Consider the following 23,131-nt stretch of genomic DNA (forward strand, 5'->3'; position numbering starts at 1 on the left):
CGGCTCAAGGAGCCTGAATACTAACAAAAATCCAATTGGTCGCACACTGCTACACCTACCAGCGTGTTGCCCCAAAGAATTGGGGTCCCTGAAGTCAGCGTCGGCGGATACGCCTATGCCCGAGTAATGAATGCAAGTAAGTGTAGCATTAGCCATCCCTGGACACGTGTTTTGAGGTAGTTGCCTCTCATCAGCAGGGAGTAGGTGAGTGTGTAGGGTTGCTGTGTAGGCTGCTAAAATAAGTGTTCTCAGGTATAGTACCTCTCGTAGCGCGCAGGTGCGTAACCAAGAGCTCGTCAGCTCCACCGGCTCAAGGAGCCTGAATACTAACAAAAATCCAATTGGTCGCACACTGCTACACCTACCAGCATGTTGCCCCAAAGAATTGTGGTCCCTGAAGTCAGCGTCGGCGGATACGCCTATGCCCGAGTAATGAATGCAAGTAAGTGTGGCGTTAGCCATCCCTGGACACATGTTTCGAGGTAGTTGCCTCTCGTCAGCAGGGAGTAGGTGAGTGTGTAGGGTTGCTGTGTAGGCTGCTAAAATAAGTGTTCTCAGGTATAGTACCTCTCGTAGCGCGCAGGTGCGTAACCAAGAGCTCGTCAGCTCCACCGGCTCAAGGAGCCGGTGGAGCTAAAATCCAATTGGCGCGTAACCAAGAGCTCGTCAGCTCCACCGGCTCAAGGAGCCTGAATACTAACAAAAATCCAATTGGTCGCACACTGCTACACCTACCAGCGTGTTGCCCCAAAGAATTGTGGTCCCTGAAGTCAGCGTCGGCTGGTAGGTAGAGCAGTGTGCGACCAATTGGACTCATGTGATTTTTAAGGTATGGAATACCACGCACACCGTTTTTAAACAGGATAAACCAATTTCCAAAAGTTCTGAGCGTGCTGAAGAGGAGTCGTCCTCTAAACCAAGGCGAGAAAATGAACAATGAATGCACCACTCAAAGGTGAGTGATGTCCCTCTGATAGCACAGCTGTAATGAGGCGATGAAATCGCATATGTTCAAACTGAGTCCAATAAAGTTAATCTTGAAATTTTATTCAACAAAGATATCCATTATCATCATGAATGTTCAAACAAAATTGTTGCTTAGACAATTTGTGTAACTTTTTCAAAAAAATCAAAGGAAAATCCCCAATGCATTTCGGGGGGGTAACCCTTCGTCAGGAGGAATCCTAAAGAATTCAAAGATAGGAGTGAGTGTCACAACCCGCTGCTTAGTGTCCATGTTTAAATGCTGTATGCAATATGGTGATTCGGGTGAAAAGTCATAAAAGTGAAAGAATGTGGATCTCAACCAATGTAAAGCTTTAGGAATTTGAAAGTGTACAATAGATAAAAAAATCACCGTGATTAAATGAGAAAGCCCGTTGCCAAAGAACAACGCCAGATGATCATCATGAAAAAGAACTACAAAGAATTTCAAAAGTGAAGTTTAACAGCAACGAAATCTCAACATGATTGCTGCAAAATACGAAAATTGACACGGAAGGAGAATAAACTGCATCGTGATTATGCAACGTGATGCTACACAAAAAATTTAAACGAGTACATATGGAGATAAAAGTAAGCGAAAAATAACAATGAAGGAAATCAAAATACACCGTGATTTGTGAAAGTCATGCTACCCAGAAATGGGTACATATAAAAAATAAACGTGAGTGAATAAATACAAGAAAACTGTGAGTTGTGTTTGGATGGCATTACCGGAAAGGAGTGTAAAAAGCTTTTTACCAAGTGACCCTCTTTTAACAACAATTAATGTAACATGGCTTAGCTGAAGATAAAGTTACCTTCGGACCCTCTTTTAACAACAATTAATGTAACATGGCTTAACTGAAGATAAAGTTACCTTTGAGTGATTTCTGTCACTAATGACAATTAGTGGTTGAACACTAATTTACAATTGTCAGTTCTAACTCTTTTTTACTATCAGCTGGTGGTATAATGGGCGCTAAACACTCAAATGGCAGAAAACTGGCCCAAAAATCAGTTTCTACCAGCACGCTTTAACCTTACCCAAAAAGTTAAATGGATGGGAAAAACTGACACAAAAATGTATTGGGCTTTAGAATTCTTGTGAGACATTCTCAAGAGCTAGACACAAGAGGAGTCACCTGAATTTGACGATTCTGGATCTGAAGCTTGGACGATTGCCTTCGGAAGCCACCTCGCCACTGCACCTGCTGCACCATTCAAATCATGAACCTATTGCCTGTAAGGTAACAGCACTTGTGACTGCCTGTTTAGTAGTATAATATTGCAATATTTGGTGTTTAGAGGAATTCAGGTGTCACTGCACCTGCTGCACCATTGAAATCATGGCTCTAGTTCCTTAAAGGTAACTGTACTTGTGACTGCTTATTTAGTAGTTAAAAAGCTATGGGGCACATGCATCAACAATGCCATTTGCGATTCCTTATTAGCGAAAAATAAGGAATCGCTAATAAGGAATAGCAAAAGGCTATGCATGTAGGAATCGCTATTCAAATAGCGATTCCTTAACTTTCCTTAATTGCTACTAGCAAATTGCGAGTAGCAATTAAGGAATGCCATCCCAATCATTCCTATGGGCCTCCAGGCCCATAGGAATGAATTGGAGATTGCATGAGCAAATAGCGAGTACCAGTAGGTTCTCGCAAATTGCTCATGCAATTTCAAGGGTGCAAGGGTGTCAAAATGACACCCTATTGCACCCCTGAAATTGATATGTGCACATATGTTGCACACACACATGCTCTAAGGGCATGTGTGTGCGCAACATGAAACTTTGAAAAATGCACAAAAGTGCATTTTTCAAACTTTTAGCAAATTACCATGCAGTTCATCTTCATGGTAATTTGCTCCCCCTATTAGCGAATTCGCTAATATTTTAACTTTCATGCATTGCATTTAAGGAATCCCAAATTGAGATTCCTTAAATTAAGGAATCTCAATTTGGGATTCCTTAAATGCTATCGCTATTTAAGGAATCGCTATTTAAGGATTCCTTAAATAGCGATTTTTGCTTTTGGGTTGATGCATTGGGATTGGGTATTTTTAACTCAATACCGGGAGCTATTAGCGAATCGGTATTTTACCGACTGGATTTTGGCTTGATGCATGAGGCTGTATATTTGGTATTTAGTGGGGTCCCTAGAGCAGTTGGCCCTGGTGCCACTGCACCTGCTGCACCATTCAAATCATGCCCCTTTTAGCTGCAAGATAACTGCAATTGTGTCTACTGGTATAGTAGTAAAATTTAGCAATATTAGATGTTTAGAGGAGCTCTGACAACTTTTGGTCCCGGTGCCACTGCACCTGCTGCACCATTCAAATCATGACCCTATTGCCTGATATATAAATGCATTTGTGACTGTCTTGTTTAGCAGCAGAATTGTGCAATAGTCTGGGTTTAGAGAGGTCCATAGAGCTTTTGCCTCTAGTGCCACTGCATCTGTTGCACCATTCAAAGCAAGCCACTTTTAACTGCAAGGTAACTGCAATTGTGACTGCCTGTTTAGTAGTCAAATATATCAATATTATGTGTTTCGGTAAGTTCTGACAACTTTTGGGCCTGGTGCTACTGCACCTGCTGCACCCTTCAAATCATGACCCTGTTGTCTTCAAGGTAACTGCACTTATGACTGCCTGGCCTTTAGCAAACTTTTAGACACCTATGATTTGGTGCATACGATGAACATGATGGACACGGAGAAGGACGGGATGCTCCCCCCCACGTTTAAGGGGCGAGGGTGCTCGTCATTTATTGACTACATTGTAATATCCAGCTTCCTAAAAAATAGGATTATATCTGTAGGGATTGAGTGGAATCCATTTAGCGACCACAATCCTGTGGTAATGGAGCTTTTTCACCTGACTCAGCACAGGAGGGAATAGCTGCGTGGCACCTCTCAGAGGGTAACAGACCAGGGGAGGCGACTTAGGTGGTCAAAAATAGATGGGGAAAACTTCTATAAAACTCTTATGGATATAGGTAAAATTCCCATTGATGAGTGCCTTGATTTAATAGTAGAGGGGCTACCGTTACTCGATGCATTCGGGCATATAACTAGCCTGGTAGACGGGCTTTTAAAATCAAGTGGTCCAATAAGGAAAAATAACTGCCCGAGATGGTTTGATAGAGACTGTTCACGTGCCCTAAGGGAACTTAAGTGTAGCCTTAAAAAACAGGCCAAGGGACAAACAAAAAGTAGCCCAGTGTAGACTCACATATAACAAGGAGATCAAGAGAAGGAAAGTAGCTCTCCAGGGAGAAGCATGGACTGACTTAAGGGAGGCTGCAGAAAGGAGGGATATCACTGAGTTCTGGAGAATAATTAACAAGCCATGTTTCCAGGACAGTAATGTCCCAGAGATTGGGACAAATATTCTCCCGGACCAGTGGCTTACACATTCTAAGGGTCTGTATAATCACAGAATAGTATCTGACCCAGAGGAGGGAGAGGCAGTAAAGCAGGGGCAGGCAGCAGATTTTACTCTAAATGAAATCATTGTGGGAATTGAGGGTTTGACAAAAAACAAGGCCCCCGGTCCCGATGGATTCCACCGGATCTGTTCTTGAGTAATGTTGAGCTATGGGCCCCAATACTCACTAGAGTGATAAATGCTGCCATTAGGTGTGGCCTACCCCAAACTTGGTCTACAGCCATAATTGTCCCAATTTTTAAAAAGGGGAACAGGGACAATCCACAATGTTATCGACCAATTTCACTGATTGATGTGCCAGCTAAGATACTGGGCCGGGTAATCCTTAATCGCCTCACCGAGTGGACTGAGGAGAACAATATTATTTCAAACATACAGTATGGTTTTAGAATAGGGAGATCTACAAGTGACCAATGCTTGAATTTGTACATGCTGGTAGCGAAATATACCAAAGCTAGTAATGAAGCCATTTACCTGGGGTTTATGGACTTGGCAGCCGCCTTTGACCACGTGAATAGGGATAAACTTTGGGCTATGATGACTCGTTTGGGGATAGACCTGGGATTGATTAACATTTTGAGGGAGTTACATAGGGACACCACTGCGATGGTACGCTATAACATGGACGGGGGGTTGACTGAATCTTTTCCATGTACTAGCGGGGTGAGGCAAGGTTGTATTCTTGCCCCCTTTTTATTCTCACTCTACATCAACAATTTGGAGCAGTCCATGATTAAGTTAAAAACTGATTGCCCAAGCGTAGGATCGCGTCCCATCCCGGTACTTTTATACGCGGATGACGCGGTCCTACTCACACGTACCCCAAAGAGTCTTCAGATTTTAATAGATGGATTTGTAAAATTTATGGAAATTTTAGACCTGTCGGTCAATTTGGGTAAATCATATGTGATGTTGGCAGGCAATAAACCTTGTACCAGCTTTTCTTACAAGATAGGAAGCCACACACTAGAAAAGGTACAGTCTTTTTCGTATTTGGGCTTATTATTTGATGGATCCTTAAAATTTAAGTCCCTGGTGGAGGAACGTTGCTGTAAATTGATATCCTCCAATGGTGCTATTGCAGGCTATGGGCAGAGAGTTGGCCGATGGTCCCCCGAACAAAAAATGAATCTTTATGGTTCCATTGGTTGTTCCAAGGCCACCTATGGTGCTGAAGTATGGGGCTTTGCGAACATTCAGCAACTACAGCGGGAGGAAAATAAATGTTTTCGGTCACTCTTGAAAATACCGCAGAGCACCCCAGCCGTTATAGCCCATAGCGAACTAGGGAGGCCATATTTTGAGGATTTGGTTAAATTTAGACCTATTTTGGCATGGCTAAAAATCTGGTCAAATCCTGAGGCGACTTTGAGCAGACAAATTTTAAGTGACTGCATGGGAAGGGATAAAAGCATGAGTATACCATGGCTGAAATATGTAATGTCTAGCTTGGAAAGCCTTGGTCATAAGGACCTTTTTTCAAATCCTACAATGATTGTATCTCAAGATAAGCTGTCTATTAAGAGATCTTTTTTGGCCCAGAGAACTACACACACAGCAGAAGTTGAAGGGACCAAATGTACTGTGAGTGCCTATAGCTTTGTAAAAAATACCGAGGGAATGGAGCCGTACCTTTATCTCATGCATAACGCACAGGATAGATTTCTAATGTCCCGTTTTAGGCTCAACCTTTTACCTTATTTACTGGCTGATCCACCAGGTTTTATACTCCCAATTGAGCAGAAGGGTGCCTGCGGCTGCGACAACAGGTCTCCGCAGGACACCCTTCATTTTGTACTCCTATGCTCTTTTTATTTAATGCCTAGGCACAGATTTTTGGTAGGAATTTTAAAGCAAGCCAAATTAACACATGCTAAAGAGGCTCTAATTTTTTTGCAAAAAGCGTTGGGCCCTTGACATTATGTTGTATTATGAACTTCATTAAAGTTGCGGTGTGATTGAGGGCAAGCCTGATTGTCATCATCACAAGGAATTGTTTTTTTTTAGCCTCTTTCTTAACTTTGTATGTAATCTCAGGGTTCTGATAATGTTTTAATTGTATTTTAACTGTTTGTATATATGTGCTTTTATGGTGTTTTTTAATCATCGAATAAAGTATGACTGAACTGAACTGACTGCCTGTTTGGTAGTAAAATATAGCATAGCTCTTGTATATTAACTTTATTTTTAACGTGCAATGATTATTAAAACATTTAAGAATTTGATTTTAATGACCAAATAGATTTGTTGAAAAAATCAATCTGATAATGCCTACAAAGTGCAAAGAAAGGTACTGATGCATGAATAGGAAATGCCACAAATGTTCTGAGGCTGAAGCATCTGCTTTACACAACCAAGTCATAAAAAGCAAGCATTCCAGCATACCATTAAAGTTGTGTGCCTTTTCCAAAACAAGTGATCTTATCTTGGCAACGAATGGGGCTTAAACAGTGTGAACAGCTTTAGTAGAAATATCGTAAATGCATGCAGCCAGGGGAAGTTCCTCAAAAGAGTTCTTAACAAAAGCGCAAGAATACAGTAATTCAGGTGTGTGGACTGTTAAGAGCCTCCGCTGTGCAGGCGAAACCTAAAAAGCAGAAAAAGCATCCTATATTCACCACCACAACCGCAAACAGGTCACGAATAAAGGACAATGAAATACTGCAATAGGAAATCCGGGAGCTGAGCAATCCCCATGGAAATCAATAGGACAGTGGCCATGATGGATTGGGCAGATAATAAGGAAGCACCACCTCATCATGGCATTGTCAGTTCCAGTTAGAATACTCTCCGTAGGAAGCATTGCATTTGCCAGTATGCCAGCCTCCCCTTGAATAGCCACCATAGAGGAGGGACTGCGACTAGGGCCAGCATTAGAAGGTAAATGTGGGCACATCTGCCCGATGCATTCAAAGCCATCAGCAGGACGTGATCGGGTTGCATGCACACTGTTAAGATACTAGGGTGAGTCCTGTGAGCTTGCCCAACAGAAATAGACAAAGTTGCCCTTGCATGTACCTTCCATCTTTAGGGTGGACATATTGTACGCAGAGAGTGATATTGGTGTACATTGGCAGGTCTACTGGTGTTTATGGAATCCTGCAAAAATTGTATAAGGGTGAAGTAAGCAGCATTATCGGTCAAGCACATGTCCTCCCTAAGATGAATATTATATCACAAAAAGGTGTGCAGTTCTGTGGTGTAGGTCCAACGTTACTTGTGCATAGTCAATGGCCCCTTTCAAGTAAATGAGAAAATACTTTTAGGATGCATGGGGCTTCACCCACCGAGGTGGCATGCTTCATCATCGGGTTGTGCTCCTCATTCAGTGGACGCTGCAAATCATACAGACCCAGTGAAGGGGCGATTTGCCGTAGATTTTTTTGTCTTTATTTCCAATGGTAGTAAGACAGAAGATAACAGGCTTTTAGCCTGTGAAGGTAATTAGGGATGATAGATTGGTATGGTGATTTGTATGATTAAGTTTGGACAACCAAATAGATTTTATTCTGAGTAGATAGACGTCCATGTTAGGGTTAAAAACAATTTGTAGACCTAATGGGCTAGCAATGCTCCCATAGTTCTAGTGCATGGTCAAAATATTTCTTACTTAAAATGCCCGAGAGGAATAGGTGACAATTAGTCAGGAACTTGCTCTGAAAACCTAATCTACTCGGTAAGGGATCAAAAACTGAAAAACTAGTTAACATATGCCTCTTAAAAAAAAGAATTGGTCAATTTACTTTGTGGATTGTGTAAAACCATAAATTAGAGGTTACATCTCCTCCTGCTTATGACCCATCAAATTGTTTGTCGGGGTCCCTTGGACACGTGTGAATAGGAAACTCTCCTGTTATGACTAGCTAAATCTGGAGCCTCTGCTGTGCCCCTGCCCGCATCCACATACTCTATGCAAGTAGCCTGGAAAAACAAGACGCAAAAATGTATCGGGCTGTTGAGTTTTTGTGAGAAATAGACACAGCTTTCATTGCCAATACGTAGCATCTTTAGGGTGGACCTATTGTATTTAGAGAGAGCGCAAAGTCCAGCAGTGTCCACTACTGTTGATGGGGTTCTCTCAGCAGTGTCAACTCCCTAGTACTGACCTATTGGAGGCCCTGTTAAACCACCCTTCTGCAGGCATCCTTGATCCAACATGAATACTATACCGAGTCAGCACAGAAAGAACCATAGACTCCTGCTGCCAAATGTTAAGCCAACAATGAAATGATATGGAGCCAAGCAAGTAACAACATGACAACCAACGTTTCTGCAGGCATTGTTAATCCATGTGTAAATCTATACAGAGCCAGACAATTAGCAAAAAGAGGGTGAACCTTTCTGCAATCATTTTTAAGACAACAGTGCATTTATAAGGGTTAACTAAGTAAAAACAAGAAAACCAATCTTCCTGCAGGCATCTGTGGGCCAACAGTAAAATTATAATATGTTATCAATCCATCATAGTAAAGTTGTTTTGTATTTTATTGTACCTAGTGATATAAATGTTGATGTGGTCCTAAAAGGAGATGTAGTTGTTTGTTGTAAGTCTACCAGTATGTATCACTGATGAACTTTTTATAATTGCAGAATTTTGCTTTATGGTAATTTTTCCTCCTGAACAGCATTTTATTCATGTGCTGAGACTGCTGATAGCATTTTTTTGAGCGAGGGCAGAGGGTGGTGTTGTGTAGTTTATACTAATCAGTAGGAACTGCGCATTTGTGGACGACTTAAAATTTGGGATGATGCCAGACTGATTCCATACACCCCGCAGAGTATGTTGTCCCTTGGAACAGCTATATCACAGTGCCGCTGTTGGACTTGGCCCTTTTGACAAAAGTTCCCTACATTTTTTGCTTTTCCCCTAGACCTTTTTGCTGACTTGGTTTTGCCAACTTAGATGCTTTGGGGACTTTGCCACTGCTGATCAGTGTCAAAGTGCAAGTGCTCCCTGTTTAAAGTGTAATGGTAATTGGTTGTCCATGATTGGTATGTTTGCCTTACTTGTAAAGACCCTAGTAAAGTGCACTATGTGTGCCAGGGCTAGTAATGCACATGCTACTAGTGGGCCTGCAGCACTAATTGTGCCACTCACACAAGTAGCCTTAAAGAGGGAACTCAGGCCTGCCACTGCAGTGCCTGTGCGCAGTTTGTTAAACTGCCATGTTGTCCTGACAAGTGCACCCACTTGCAATGCCTTACCCCACCCTTTCTATGCACATCAGACACCCCTATGGTAGGTCCAAGGTACCCCCTGGGCAGCATGCAGTGCATGTGAAAGGTAGGACATGTACTAAGGTGTGTACCATGTCCTGGCAGTGACATAATCTCCATTTCGTTTCTCACTGTTGACAGGCCATCTTGTCCATAGGATAGAATGGGGAGGCTGTGTAATATGTTTTCCAGCCTATTTTCCCAAAGGCTTAAGATGGAGAGGTGAAGTTTAGTGTGCCTGAACTCACAATGTAAAACACATCTTTTTATGAGGGTGGTTTTTGCATTGTGTGTTTAGAAACCACTCTTTTAGAAGTGGCTGGATTTTTGTGCTCTAACATTTCTGTATGTCTCTGCCTGGTTGTGGATTGACTGGATTTGAAAGTGATAGGATCTGGGGAATGTCTTGACTCGGGAGGAGGTGAGACAGCAATAGGTTGACCGGCATCTGGAGTGTAGGGGGGAGGAGTAGCCCCTAGAGGTGAAGAGGCCTGGGTTGCTGCCATAAAACAATGGTCCCATCTCCTGCTGAGTGATTGAGAATCCAGACCCCCACTAATCAAAGGAAGAAGGTGTCACTGGCAGGGAGGTACCCTGAACTGGTTTGAACAGGGGTCAGTGACCCCCCTGAACACTAAGACTTCAAAGACATTTAGGGGTATAACTATGAGAGCTGAAGCCCCTGAACTTTGGAGAAATGGATTGATCAAGACTGAACAAGACTGAAACTACTTTGTGGTCAAGAGGAACCTCTGCCAAGAAAGAAACAGCTGAAGAGACTGAAGGAAAGGACTGACCCTTGCTGTGTGTTCTGGGGCTGGCCTGCAGTTTGATGCTTTAACCAAGGAGAGGCTAAGGGACTTTGCTGTGTGCTGTGTCCAGAAGTAACTTATCCCCAAGATCCCGAGGTGAGCAAGCTCACTGTTGTGGAAACTCAGGAACACAAAAGTTTCCAGGAGAGTCTCAGCGATGCCGTGTGTGTGTGCCTTTTGCAGCCTGAGACCCTCGTAAGAATTGCCCTGTGATCGTTGGCACCTGGAGTCCAAGCGAGTCTCAGCGACGCTGTGTGCGCGTGCCTTTTGCAACCTGAGTCCTTCATGAGGATTGTCCTGTGATCGTGTGCACCGGAGTCCAAGTGAGTCTCAGCGATGCTGTGTGTGTGTGCTTTGTGCAGCCTGAGATCTTCATGAGGATTGCCCTGTTATCGTGCACACACAGAGTCCAAGTGAGTCTCAGCGATGCTGCGTGCGTGTGCTTTGTGCAGCCTGAGACCTTCTTGAGGATTGCCCTGTTATCGTGCACACTCGGAGTCCAAGTGAGTCTCAGCAGATCTTCGTGGCACCAGCGGACTGGACCGGCAGCCCCGGAGGAGCTGAGCTGCCCACCCGAGCCCGCCGTTCCCAGAGTGGGACCTCGAACCAACCCTGTCGAGGGAGGGCCCGAGTTCCACTGCCCCGAATCCACAAAGATTGCATCGGAGGCCCAAGTCGCGGTTAGAGGAGAGGAGACTGAGGTTGCACCCCCAGGTAACGTGTGTCGCCGCCTGCGGTGGCGTGCATGCTCGGAGAGAGACCCTCACTGCATTCCTGCAGTGCGAGCCTCTGCTTCGGCTCGTATCGCGGCCCGTACCTGCCAAGGAGTGGCAGTACCGGGGCCGGAGTACAGAGCTGCACTTTGGTTTACACCACACCCGTGTGGGGGCATCAGTTGACAAGAGCTTATTTATTTATTTGTTTTTTAGTTATGGAGTTTTATATAGCGCTGGCCAGACCCGAGGGTATCGGAGCGCTTTACAACAGATTATAATGCAGGCAACCAAAAATAAGGCATAGGTATACATAATTGGTTGATCGCGTCCTGGCGTGTGATGCGACAAATGAGGTGAGGCAGTGCTGGGAGCCTCGCACCATGTCATGAACGGAAACCAATTACAGGGAGGGGGGTAACAAGGGGGGCGGAGGGGCACTTGGAGGAGGTAGATGATGGTGAGAAAGTGGCATGGTGCTGCAGAAAGTCGGCAAGTGTCCAACAGTGAGGGTTAACTGTTCGGGAAGGCGCGGTTGAGGAAGAGGTCTTTTAGGAGTTTTTTTAATTTTACAAAGGACGGGATAGTCATAATGTGTGCTGGGATGGATTTCCAGATTCTGGGTGCGTTTCTAGCGAAGGATCGTGCGGCGGTTTTTTGTTTGCGTGTTTTCGTAGGGAGTTGGAGCTCCTGAGGTTCCTTGTCTGGCCGGCCTTATTGAGTTTGGAAGCCATGTATTCCGGTTTCCCTGTGTGGAGGGCTTTGTGCGTGAGACAGGCAGTTCTGAAGCTGGCATGCATCTCTACTGGGAGCCATTTTAGTTCTTTGAGTGCAGGTGCAATATGCTCAGATTTCCTGACTCCTGTGACCATTCTGGCTGCTGCGTTTAGAGTAGTTTTGAGGGGGCCAGGTGGGATTTTGCTGTACCAGTGAGGATAACATTTCCATAATCAAGTCTGGATATCACCAGTGATTGGGTGGCTTGTTTGAGGTCTTTTGGTGGGATGAAGGGTTTATTTTTTTGAGAAGCTTCAAATTGAGTAAGGCACTTTTTACGGAGTTCTTGATGTGTCTGACCATGTCAAGTTTAGGGTCTAGGGTGATTCCTAAAGATTTTATGGAGTTGGCCGGTGTGAGATTACCGTTGAGAGCATCGATTGCTTTATCCATTCCATGGTTTGGGGATTTTCTTTTTTGTTGGAGACGAGGAGTATTTTGGTTTTGTCTTGGTTGAGTTTGAGGTGGTTTATTGCTAGCCAGTGTTGGACTTCTTTGAGAGTGTTGTTTAGTCTCTGAAAATCTTCAAAGGAGGAGGTTTCCAGATAGATCTGGGTGTCGTCTGCATAGAGGTGAAAGGTGATTTAGGCTTTTTTAAGTATGGAGGTGAGGGGTTCCATATAAATGTTGAACAGTTGAGGGGAGAGCACTGATCCTTGTGGGACACCTCGGTTGACCGGGTGTGAATCGGATGTGATGGATTTGAGTTTAATTTTTTGGGAGCGGTTTTGTAAGAAGGAGGAGCTGTCCGCGAGTCAGTACGAGTGGCGGGGAGACCGCCTAAGGCACCGTTATCGGTGCTGGAGTGTATTACGCATTGCATTATTTCTGCATCACGGACTACCCGATTATCGTATTATGCATTGCATTATTTCTGCATTACGAACTACCTGATTGTCATATTACGCATTGCATTATTTCTGCATTACGAACTACCTGATTAGTGTATTACGCATTGCATTATTTCTGCATTACGAACTACCTGATTGTTGCATTACCCATTGCATTATTTCTGCGTTACGAACTGCCTGATTGTTGCATTACGCATTGCACTATTTTTGCATAACGAACTACCTGATTGTTGCATTACCCATTGCATTATTTCTGCGTTACGAACTGCCTGATTGTTGAATTACGCATTGCGTTAGGTTGCATAAGGAACTACCTGATTGTTGCGTTACGCATTGCATTGTTTTGGCAGTACGAACTGTTGATTGTTGCATAACGAATTGCATTATTTTTACATTGTAAAGTGCCTGATTCTAGCATTACGAACGGCATAGCATTGCATTAGGACTGCAGTGGATGATTAATATCGGCAGAACTTACAAGGGCTGGCAGGCTTAACAACAGGCCAGGAGGAATATTACAAATACGCATATGTTGGATTTATATTGTGTGCTCTCATCGTATATCGTTTTATATAAATTTATACTCGTTTTTATGAAACTCGCGTGGAGTCCATTTGTGGGTCATCATTGGGTTACTGAGAGTGTGGTTGCAAATACTTTACACAATTGCCTTGAAGATAAGCCTGGCTGCTTGTGCCAAGCTACCAAGGTGGTGAGCAGGGTCTATCTGGGAAGGTGTCCTTCCTTTCCCTGACATGGAAGCAAGGGTCCCTATTTGACCTAAGGTACCTACCTCAGGCAACAAGAGACCCCAGGTTTAACAGCCGCCATAAGCCCACCTTACCTAGACAGGGAGTGAAGAGTTCGGTCAACTACTGAACATGACAACCCTGTTCCCTCAGGAACCGTGGTGACAGACCTAGAACCATTTGCTCATACACTTGTGCTCTCGTTTTCTCAGAGAAATCTACAAATAATACACAAAGGGACATTTTCAATGTTTATTGAAGTGAAGTGATTCTTGTATAAAAAATATGTGTTGCAATGCTCAATAGACAGAAGCAGATAAAAGTTATAATAAGTGTTAGGACAGTGAACTGAATGAAAAGTTTCAGCATTGTGCTGAAGCAATGTATATATGCAAGCATATGAAATAATATAACAATCTGGTGCACTCCTACTATGCAAAATCCTAACCTGCGTGTCTATGGTGTATGTGTATTTTCTGCCAAGAAATTCCCTACTGGATGATCCAACCACGTTACCTGGTGGGTAAGAATGTAGGACCCCGCCTTGGTCACCTACTGGACACCACTCACAGACATGTTAGTTAGCTGCTGGGCAAAAGCTTCAGAACGTAGAGACCTCTCAAAGTCAGCAGAAGTGCCTCTTCTGACTATACCCAGAGACAGATGTTTATATGTAGAAAAAGACATCCTTGGCCCAAGATTTTGGACAGGCTGCCATTTCATGTATTCTACAGATAGCTGTGTCACCATATGGATGTAAATAACAAGCACATTTGCACAATCGTACATGTAGGCCTTGTACACAATGTCAAGGCAGTAAGATAGTGTTCTCACAAAGTATTCCCAAATAAAGGAGTATATCTTTTCAAGGGGGTTCTGCGGGTACACCATCTGCAGTGTCTCTTGTTGCATCGGCATTACCAGTATCCCAGGCCTCAAGCACTTCTGTTCAGAGGCAAGCCATTGGCTGATACCTTATTCCCCTTGTATCTTCCCTAATCAGTGATTTTTTCTCAGCTCTGGCCCAGGTATCAACATCCCTCTTCCATGTCATCACCACTGTACCTGCCCCAGCCAATCATCTCATAGCTATCTATCTTCTTGCCAAGACTAGGTCTCCAAACCTAGTACCAAGCTTGCATGCCCTGGGTCTGGGGAATAACCCCATCAGGCAGACCTCGTTTTTGGACATTTACTTGATGATAATGGAGAAAATTGCAGGTACATCTTGGAACATATTATTGAGGTCTCCTATACTTACGTTGCTATTACCAATACCCATTCCTTTGTTTTTCTGGATGTATAGGTAATGTTATTATGCGGTGGTGTACTATGCTATGTTATGTCACATTTGAATAATTTATAGTGCAATTCACAAGAACTCTTATACCATGTCTGCAAGCGTGTAGGTGATTATTTTGCTATACGTTTTACCTGGTAACTTAGTAAGCAGCAACTCTATTTTACCTAAATCATAAGGTTAGTTAATTATCACATCTTGTTTTAGTGTCATGCTAGGCATTACCAAATAAAGGTGAAGTTCAGTCAGCCTTAAGTAACCTAATACTCAGACAGATACCCTTCTAGTCTGTGCCTTTGTTATCATCAGTTATACCCTCAACATCCAGGCTAGATACTCACACTTACATGTCGGAAAGGATAGTGTGGAACGCATCCAAATCTGGGATGTAGTGTGGCATCTAAACAACAAGGAGCTATAGAGGGACAGTTTCAAGCCAGATCGCCCTCCACCCATCAACTATTCAAACAACAAAGATCTGGCCATTGGAGCACTTTTTTCTCTTTTTAGTAAGACCGAAGTCAGGGGGTAGTCACCTAGACCTAACAACTGTTTCAAGGATTATACAGTCTAATACGGTCCTCTATGCCCGAAATACTCGGTTAACTTAAAAAGGAATCATAAAACAAGTGTATGTCAGACCATTTACAATGACACATCCACTTAAAATTAGAATATGTGTCCCACCCAAAAAAATGTGTGTGAAAAAGAGAAAGTGCTTCATGTGCGAACCACCAGAGGAGCTACTGCCAGGTTCTCACCAGCTTGCCCACCTAATCATCATCATCGGCAACTTTCTCATGTAAAATTATACAGTGTCCAGAAAAACAAATGTGTAGAGGTGTACTTAGTGAGAAAATCACTAATAGAGAAAAAAGAAAGAAAACCAGACCCCGTGAGGTGCAGGAGACAAAGTTGTCTCAAACCAAAATTAAAAACAAGCATTGGCATAGCCAATAGGTCTCGCCTTTGGGACCTTATAAGTGTTTAGTTATCCAGCACAATATCCTTGGTGCAACAACATCAAATGTTGCATGGCTAAACACTTATAAGGTCCCAAAGGCGAGATCTATTGGCTATGCCAATGCCTGTTTCCTATGCGATACTTCCATTGCTCCTCAACTGATGCCATTTGATGCCCCTTTGGTTGTTTAACAAATGCCCCCAGTAGTTTTGGCCTTCTGATGAGCCTGTGTGGACTTAATATCAGGGGCGGTCGCCACCAATCTAAAGTGGAAGGCGGTGGGGTACTGGGGATGGGGTGGGTTGGGGAGAATACAAATAAATGAATAACAAAAGACTTAGCTGCACAAACACTGCCTCACAGCTCCTCTCCAGCTCTCCTTTGATCTCCCAACAGTCCAAGGACCTCAGGTCAGGCTCCCCTCCCAATCCAGACACTGTTCTCATGCTAGCGTGAGAAAAGTGCCTGGATTGGCATGAGCGGGCTGGTCTGACACTTGCTCAGGCAAAGGGAGCCTATGGCTTTTCTCCAACCAGGCTATGCAACACAGCAGGGTTGGAGAAATAAAAGTGTGCAGGTCTGTTTGCCCGGCCTAAGAAGGCCGGACAAACTAATATGCGCACTTTGGTGCACCCAGTCAGTCACTGCTCCAGTCATCTGCTGACAATCGGCAGTAGAGAGCACGCCCCCTTTTTTCCTAGTTCGGGAAGGTTGGCGACTGCGGCTCCCTAGTGAGAAATTAAATGGTGATCAAATCAATTCATTGCCATTTTATTTTTCACGTATAGTGTGGCACAGTGGTTGAGGCCATTGCCTCCCTGCCCTAATGAAGAAACCACATCTGCTTAATATGTTCTAATGAACTCAAATGAAACACATCAATTCCGGTTTTTAAATATGATACTTTCTGTCCCTAACAATGGTAAGCACATGCACAACTGCATCGATTCTCACACTCTCTGCAACACCCATGCTTATGTGCATCAGCATTCAGGGCCCAATGCTTACAGTACTTGTTCAAACTTCAGGCCCTTCAACAGACGTGTCCCATCTAGGGCAAACTACAACAATGCACTCCAAAGGGCATAAAAGATCCAAGGCAAATTTGTCAGAGATTTTAACCGCTATATATAAATGATAAAAACTGAGTGACAACTTACTGAGCAAACAAGAAAGTGCTTTCAGCCTTGCAATCCACAGTAAAGCGCTATACAAATAAAACTGCAAAAAAATGTTTTATGTCCCAGATAGCTTGGTTACTTTATGCCTAAGTATACACATAACACCCAAAGTCACCTCAAAGTATACACACAACCTTGGATCCATCAGCAGGCCAAGCTCTGCCTAACACACATGCAAAATGTGATACACCACAGCGGGCTCTATCTCGGTGCCTCCAACACACAACTGTTGCTACATAGAACAGTGGTGCTTCCTTGCTCTCATATGACCCTCTAAAGACCCTCACATATTTTGGAATTTTGTGTGGATATTGTTGAGTGATTTTACTCTGTAACCATCTGTATGACAGAATATGAAACATGACAATATCATGCTACCACAATATGTACCCAGAGCGTTAACTACCAAAAATATATTGGCAGTAAATATACATAGGCAAGTATAAATGAAATATTCTTAACTCCATATCGACGTATGCTGAAGATATATGTATGCTTGGAGTGGAGTATAGAAAATCTCTACATACATATCACAATATTTTGATAGTAGATAATCTGACTACCATGTTTAGGGTGACAAATGCAAAAACAACAGTTGATGGACAGAATGCAGAACAATGTCATACATTCACCCCAGTACAGAGATCTGGGCCTAAATCCATCGTTTTTTTGCTCACCATCCCATTCCAGTTTGATCCCAGCCATATGCAAATCAGTCTTGACCCTGTGCCTCATGGGAACAGTGCAGCCCGAACTGCCAAGCCAGGTCCTCCCTGGATTGGAAACAAGCATCCAAGGACCGGTTTCGGGGTTTCACCCCTCTTCAGCCAGGATAGCTTGATTCCAGTGGCATGGAGAGCACGGGACTCACGTCTGAGCATACCCGTCAACACTCCGTCCATCATCCCCTTTGGTTTTGCTTTGTTCACCCTAAGTTGGCAGGGTATGCCCAGACGTGGGTCCCTTGCTCACTTTACCACTGGACTCAAGATATCTGGCTGAGGAGGGTTATGAACCCGTACCCGACCCCAGGATGCTTATTTCTGGTCCAGGGAAGACATGGCTTGGCAGTTCGGGCTGGACTGTTCCCTTGAGGCACAGGGTCAGACTGATTTGCATATGACCATGTCTGAACTGGGGTGGCGGAGTGAGCTAAAGAATAATGATGGGTTAAACCCAGATCAGTTGACTGGGGGTGAGTGCTTGCATTGTTCAACACTCCGTCCATCATCCCCTTTGGTTTTGCTTTGTTCGCCCTAAGTTGGCAGGGTATGCCCAGACGTGGGTCCCTTGCTCACTTTGCCACTGGACTCAAGATACCCTGGCTGAGGAGGATTATGAACCCGAAACCGGTCCCAGGATGCTTGTTTCCGGTCCAGGGAAGACATGGCTTGGCAGTTCGGGCTGGACTGTTCCCTTGAGGCACAAGGTCAGACTGATTTGCATATGGCCATGTCTGAACTGGGGTGGCGGAGTGAGCTAAAGAATGATGATGGATTAAACCCAGATCAGTTGACTGGGGGTGAGTGCTTGCATTGTTAAACACTCCGTCCATCATCCCCTTTGGTTTTGCTTTGTTCGCCCTAAGTTGGCAGGGTATGCCCAGACGTGGGTCCCTTGCTCAGTTTGCCACTGGACTCAAGATACCCTGGCTGAGGAGGGTTATGAACCCGAAACCGGTCCCAGGATGCTTGTTTCCGGTCCAGGGAAGACAGGGCTTGGCAGTTCGGGCTGGACTGTTCCCTTGAGGCACAGGGTCAGACTGATTTGCATATGGCCATGTCTGAACTGGGGTGGTGGAGTGAGCTAAAGAATGATGATGGATTAAATCCAGATCAGTTGACTGGGGGTGAGTGCTTGCATTGTTCAACACTCCGTCCATCATCCCCTTTGGTTTTGCTGTGTTCGCCCTAAGTTGGCAGGGTATGCCCAGACGTGGGTCCCTTGCTCAGTTTGCCACTGGACTCAAGATACCCTGGCTGAGGAGGGTTATGAACCCGAAACCGGTCCCAGGATGCTTGTTTCCGGTCCAGGGAAGACAGGGCTTGGCAGTTCGGGCTGGACTGTTCCCTTGAGGCACAGGGTCAGACTGATTTGCATATGGCCATGTCTGAACTGGGGTGGTGGAGTGAGCTAAAGAATGATGATGGATTAAATCCAGATCAGTTGACTGGGGGTGAGTGCTTGCATTGTTCAACACTCCGTCCATCATCCCCTTTGGTTTTGCTGTGTTCGCCCTAAGTTGGCAGGGTATGCCCAGACGTGGGTCCCTTGCTCACTTTGCCACTGGACTCAAGATACCCTGGCTGAGGAGGGTTATGAACCCGAAACCGGTCCCAGGATGCTTGTTTCTGGTCCAGGGAAGACATGGCTTGGCAGTTCGGGCTGGACTGTTCCCTTGAGGCAATGGGTCAGATTGATTTGCATATGGCCATGTCTGAACTGGGGTGGTGGAGTGAGCTAAAGAATGATGATGGATTAAACCCAGATCAGTTGACTGGGGGTCAGTGCTTGCATTGTTCAACACTCCGTCCATCATCCACTTTGGTTTTACCATATTTAGGGAGCACAATATTCCAAATTCGATATTATGGTAGTCCAGCCGCCCTGGGAAATATCTATTGTTCTGTAAGTATTCGTAGGGGAACTTGAGTCAGGACCATCATTTCAAGGTTATAACGCTGAGAGCGATGGTGTGGGTATCAGTATCTTACCGATGTGTAGCCTCAAACAGACCAAAATTGAAATGTTTGACTTAGCCCAAAACATGAGTCAAAGCCAAATGTTAAATAATGGTTTGTAAAATACTGATTCCCGAATAATAACATATTTTTTTTAAATCACTTTATTAAGACATACATTTTACAAAAGGAGATCAAATATTTGTTCATGAGAATTTGTTGATTCCGGTCTTTAATTGTACAAATTGCACTGGAGACGGGAAGAGGAATGCAAAACATGTAAACAGGCATGAGTCTGCTCTATAAATGGTTGTTTATCAGGAACTAGTTCTAAACACAAAAAAACACTTTTCGGCTCTGTGCTTTCCTTCGGCCGAATAAGTGACCAAATGTTTGTTATTCGTACAAATACTTAGGACGTGGTCCTCGGTCCATGGTGTTACCGATCATTAAATGGCAGTGAGACAACATTTTCTTGTACAGTTCATTTTGTAGAGATCTTTCAAGTGATGGAGCCAGCGCTTTACACACGGCAACTGTGACTAGTCTGTGTTCCTGATCCCATAGTTACCTCCTTATGCTGCGCCAGTATTGTGACTCGGTTCATGCAGTTCTTGCGGAAAGCGCAGCAAAACTCGAAAAAAAAGACTTGTTCAGTTGGTGCATTTGGGGGCCTGAGTTACAGCTCTTCAGGTTTGATTACTGCAGGGGGAGGGGGAATGAATCATCTTCTGGCCTGACGGTGTAATGTGCAAGTCATTTTGTATGTTGCCAGTAGACGAAACAAGCATTGGCAAAGCCAATAGACCTGGCATTCCGTCCACCCAGGCTTTTGAGTGTTAGGGCTTGCCTAAGACAACACATGCACTGCCTGTTGCAAGACATCTTGTCACTCTCATTTGCTTGCTTCTTATTGGTCAGCTTCCATAGGCTTTGTCCCAGTTTTTGTGTTTGGCCTTCCCCTGGAGCATGGACAAATTACTTGTGCCCTTCCACTGCTCACTTTCTTGGTCTGACCCAGTGCCCCATGGCTTGTGGTGTAGAGGGTGGAAATAAATGTTATTTGCAGAATAACAGACCAATAGATGTAGTGGGCGTGCTGAAATTCCCTGCAAGTAAGTACTTTATATGTACTCTTTTAGTAAATTCAAAAGGTCATGGCTAATGGCAGATCTCACAAAGCATTGGCAAAGCCAACAGTTCTCACATTTTAGACATACTGCCTTTGCCAATGCGGTTTGTGGATGCAATGTCGACAAAAAAAAGGTTCAATTATGTTTCCATTTTTGCTGGTCGCATTATTCTGCAGGCAAGTGCATGCATCACCATATATGTACACCTATAGAAGGATTCAAGCAAAGTTTTCTTTTCGTTTTCCATTCAAAGATCGTGGGCACCTCTTACATTGTTAAGTCAAAAACATGTGTGTGGTGTGTGTGTTTTTTTTTTTTTGCAGAGGAGCTCGTAGCAGTCAATTGCAGCTGCGAGGCCTAAAACAAATGAAAAAATATATCAATGCCCATGAGGGGTGGGTAAGCAATGGGCAGTGGGATAGAGACAAAAAATGCTAGGTGGAGAGAGGAGAGGAAAAGTAGCACATGAGTGGGGGGCAAATTGGATCGTGGCGGACAGGAAGAAGAGCATGAGAGATCGCAACATGGAACACGACGTTTGGGTATTTGACAAGGGGAGAAAAAAACACAGCAGAGAGGTTTAAAAAAAACAAAAAAACATGCATTCTCACAGAGTGCCTAATAAAAAAGAAACCAGTAGTTCCCTGAAAGTGAGCAGTGGAAGCGGAAGTGAAAAAATAGAAGTCTGAAAATGAAACGAAAGGTAAAATGGCTATGTTACACAGGACGAACAAATACACGATGGACAAGGCAAGCCAGCAAACAATGGTTAGCCACGGGCAGGCTTTAAGCTCACTGTTTAAGTTTTGGTATGCCCACCATAGGCCTTTCTTAAATCAGACAGCTTTAAAAACGGGGGTGGAGTAGAGGGAAAGGCAGAGGAGAGAGGAGAGAGAAAAGCGAAAGCATTGGCCGCGCGGCAGGAAAAGTAACGCCGCGCGGCCGTAAATGCGAAAGTCATCGCGATCGCTCTGAAAGCGAAAGTCATCGCGATGATGCGCTAAAGCACGAGTTTTCAAAGTGCTGCTGAAGGCTAGCGGATCCCGCGTGCACGCTCGCATGAACGCAAGCGCTAGGCCAGCCAGCAGCACTTTGAAAACTCACCTCCAAAATGTCTCTCCGAGCCAGCGCATGCGCTGGGCTCAGCGAGACCTAATGAGCTAAGACTCACATACACAATTTTGACCCTTTAATCTGAAATTGTGAGCTTGCCCAATATTAAAAACATAGCATGTTATATACCCGTTCTAAGTAGACCAACATGTTTCATTGCCTTTATTTCTTTACGGCAAATTCGTCAGGGCTTCGAGGTCATAGATCACCTCCCTGGACACAGAGAATGACTGACAAATACACAAACATATAAATGATTCCTTTAGTTAAAATCACAGTTTGCCACCTCTCTCATAGCAGTTACTGACATAGAAAAAAAAAGAGTCAGCACCCCTGATGTATTATTTCAAGGGGTAAACATTTACATGATATTTACCACATGGAAGCCACGGGCCCGCGTACCAGCTCCCACGATGTCGAGGAATGTGTATTTCTTACACTACTTCCCTTTTTAAGACAGCACAAATGTTACTTCACTGTATTTATCTGTGGAAACAAACAAATCTCTTTATACATAAAGTTTCAGGTATTCAAACAGTGTCATTTTGCATACAATTTCAATACGAAATGCCGGCCATTTCCTCCATCAACTGGAGTTTATAGAAGACCATTCACACTCTGACCAATAGTCTCATATCGCGATGCACACGCATGCCTGCTTGAATGCTTAAAAAATCACAATACACCGGCTGGGCACGGGCCAATGATGCATCTAGAAAGCCTGCCACCCCTTTCATGCATCGATTTCACTAACTGCCCACTGCCGTTAAAAGTCCTTGGGCCTCATGTAGGTAGCATACCAGTTACCACTTCTAAAATACCGAACGATACCGAATCGGTATTTTGGAAGTGGTAACTGGTATGTAGGTAATGAGTCGGTATTTTTTACCGAATCGTTACTAGTCGGTAATTACCGAATCGGTATTTACCGATTCGGTAATGAGGCATACCTTCCCATTGATGGGAAGGTATGCCTCATTACCGAATCGGTAAATACCGATTCGGTAATGGGGGGAACACATACAAGGGTGGCAGGGTGTCACATTGACACCCTGTTGCACCCCTGATTCGGCCATGTGTGCACATGTGGCACACATACATGCCCTAAGGGCATGTATGTATGCCACATTGCACACTGCTACGCGCGTAAAAATGCATTTACACATACATTCATTATTTACCACCAACTATAAGTTGGTGGTA

General features: G+C 44.1%; 1 protein-coding gene across 3 annotated transcripts in view; it reads right to left on the bottom strand.

Annotated features, from left to right (window-relative positions):
• Positions 1-23,131, bottom strand: part of CCDC110 (coiled-coil domain containing 110) — a 183,249-nt gene that overhangs the window by 159,228 nt on the left and 890 nt on the right. For all 3 annotated transcript variants that reach the window (XM_085641946.1, XM_085641947.1, XM_085641945.1), the window contains exon 2: positions 22,305-22,414. The gene's annotated coding sequence lies outside the window, so the exon portion shown is untranslated. The remainder of the gene's footprint in view (positions 1-22,304; positions 22,415-23,131) is intronic.

This window comes from Triturus cristatus, chromosome 2_2 (genome assembly GCF_964204655.1).
Source record: "Triturus cristatus chromosome 2_2, aTriCri1.1, whole genome shotgun sequence".
NCBI classification, from domain to species: Eukaryota; Metazoa; Chordata; class Amphibia; order Caudata; family Salamandridae; genus Triturus; species Triturus cristatus.